Below are 2,918 nucleotides of genomic sequence, written 5' to 3'. Positions count from 1 at the left end.
GATGCTGCAGGGGATGATGACGACGATGATGATGATGAAGGTGATGAAGACGACATCGAGGACGAGGAAGAAGAGGAGGAGGAGGTCGTTCCACCGCGCTCAGAAAGGCGGTCGAAGCTTGTCCACGACCCTTCGACCGAACGTGGTAAGGGGGTTGGGACCGCCACTCAGTCGACCAAGCGCCCTCGGACCACCTCTCCGGCGCCGACTGAAAAGGCGCCGAAGCAGCCCAGGGCGGCCTCATCGAAGCCGGCCAAGCTCCTGCCGAAGATGAAGGTGTCCATCCCCACCATATCAGGGTAATTGTGTTGCTCATATTTTCTTACTCTGTGCGAACTTTATCTTTGGTCGACACTGAGGTTAGTCGACTGATCCTTTGGAGTTGCAGTGCTGCTACCTCTGAGACTTCGGCCCGGGCCGAAGACCACGAGATGGAGGATGCGGCAACTTCGAACCCAGGTATTGTATTCTTAGCACCATTGTTAGTCGACTGACTTGCGACCTCTGATCCTGATTCTTCTTCGCAGTTCCGCCCCATACTGTTATTGATCTTCCTGACGACGACGAGGATGAAGAACCACCGGCACGTAGGAAGAGTCGGAAAACGCCCGCCAGTAAGGTGCCTCAGGACGTGACGGCGCCTGAGACTCTGACTGTGGAGGAAGAGAACACCACTCGACACACAGTGTCCTTCGCGAATCCACTGACGAGTGCTCAGCAGCCTTCCCTCTTCACGACTCACCACGTCCCAGAGGACCAAGCTGGTGCAGCGAAGGAGGCAATACGCCAGGCGGGACTCATGATGGAGCAGCTGAAGACCATCCGGGATGCGAGCCAGGCAGCTTATGACGCCAGCTCTGCCCTCCAAAGCAATGTCCAGGTCAGTCGACTGCTGTTTGTTCTGTTGGATATGCTACCAGAAACTTTTCTTTTCCGGGATTTATATTAGCCATCCACTGGGTGTGTCGAATAAACTCCGTGTTAGCGGGGGCACGCTGAGTGCACCCGCTGGGTGTAGTCCCCAAGGCTAAGGTCGACTGCTGGCAGTCGGCCTTAGGCTTTATGATTTCAATCTTTCTGTCAGTCGACTGGTCGACTGGATTTCGCAAACCGGTGGGGGCACGCTGAGTGCACCCAGTGGGTGTAGTCCCCGAGGCTGTGGTCGACTGCTTGCAGTTGATCACAGTCTTAGAGAATGCGTCTTGCACACTGTTTTTTTTTTGAGGTCGACTGGTCGACTTTGTCTTCAACAGGATTAGTGGGGGCATGCTGAGTGCACCCACTGGGTGTAGTCCCCGAGACTACGGTCGAATGCTTGTATTCGGCTGTAGTCTTAGAAACGTGTGTTTTTCCCTTTTTCACTCGGAAGTGAGTTATGTTTGACGTTTAGTCGATTGGTTCTTCGCAGAACTCCTGTGATCTTGTGGCTCGCTACTTAGAGCTGGAACAGAAGCATACTCAAGTCGAGCTGAGCTTGAAGCTGGTTCAGGAGAAGCTGACAAAGGCAAAGGAGGAGACCGAAGGTATGTTTGGTGAGACCCTGACGACTGCCTTTTCCCTCGCTAGTTTCGGCGTCTGATCTCGCTGTAACTTGCAGGTAAGGTAAGGGAGGCCCAGCAGAAGAAAGACCTTGAGCTAGCTGAGAAGATCAAGCTTGCTGACGAGAAGTTGGCTTCAGTCACCAAGCTCGAACAAGACAATACCAATCTGAAAACTGCTCTTGGGATTGCTAACAAGGAGGTCAGTCGACTGAGAACTGACAAAGCTGCCCTGACCGACCAAGTCAGCAAATTGACTGAGAAGAAAACTGAACTGGAAACCTTCCTGAGTGGCCTTGCCAAGAAGCTGTTTCTTATGCTTGAAGGTAAATCTTCATGTTTGGCAAATATTTCCAATTGTGGCCTTTTCCATTCGACTATCTCCTTGACTTAATGATCATCCTTGCAGAATTTTGTCAAAACTTTGAAGAAGAAACCAGCCGACTGGAGCCAAACCTTGACCCCGTCAATTCTCCAGTGAACGACGAAGTTGCCATGGATGTCTTCCGACTGGAGTCTCGTGTTGCAGCTGTCGTGGACTATCTCGCAAGGCTGAAGGCCGCCACATCTCGCATCGACTCGACGCTCTGGCCTGAGGAGACACTTCAGAATGACCTTGAGTCACTGATGGCCCGCTTGAACACGATCCCTGGTCGAGTGCAAGAGTGGAAGAAGTCCTCGGCTCGCTGTGGTGCAGATGTCGCTCTGTGTCTGGCCCGAGTCCACTGCAAAGATGCACGAGAGGAGAAGCTGGTGGCCCTTCGGGTGGCCAATACCAAGAAGCACGACTTCAGGTCCTTTATGGAGACTTTCCTTGCAGCTGCCACTCGGATCGCCGACGGAATTGACCTTGATGAATTCGTTGCACCTTCTAGCCCTCCGCAGGAGGGGTAGAAAAACTTCTTCTGGCTCGACTCTTTAAATTTGCCTCGGTATGCCGAGTGGAACTGTAACCGACAAACTTTAACAGGCTTGACGCCTGAGCACTTTCGGTTCCTTTAAATATCGATTCAAACTTGAATTTGGCGCTTGAATATGATTGCCTTTGGCTCAAAATGTCTTATGCAGATTCAAAGCAAGGTGCCTGTGCTTAAGCGAGCGCTTGGACTGCAGCTAAGCCTCCGAGTGAGAGGGTCGCTCTTCACTCGGTAGGATTTTTGTAACTTAGGCGAGCACGAGGCTGCAGCTAAGCCTCCGAGTGGAAGGCTGGCTTACCACTCGGTAGGATTTTGATAAACTTAGGCGAGTGCTTGGACTGCAGCTAAGCCCCCGAGTGAGAGGATCGCTCGTCACTCGGTAGGATTTTGATAAACTTAGGCGAGCACGAAGCTGCAGCTAAGCCCCCGAGTGAGAGGATTGCTCTTCACTCGGTAGGATTTT

This window comes from Triticum aestivum, chromosome 5A (assembly GCF_018294505.1).
Source record: "Triticum aestivum cultivar Chinese Spring chromosome 5A, IWGSC CS RefSeq v2.1, whole genome shotgun sequence".
NCBI lineage: Eukaryota > Viridiplantae > Streptophyta > Magnoliopsida > Poales > Poaceae > Triticum > Triticum aestivum.
Note: the sequence above shows the minus strand (reverse complement) of the source record.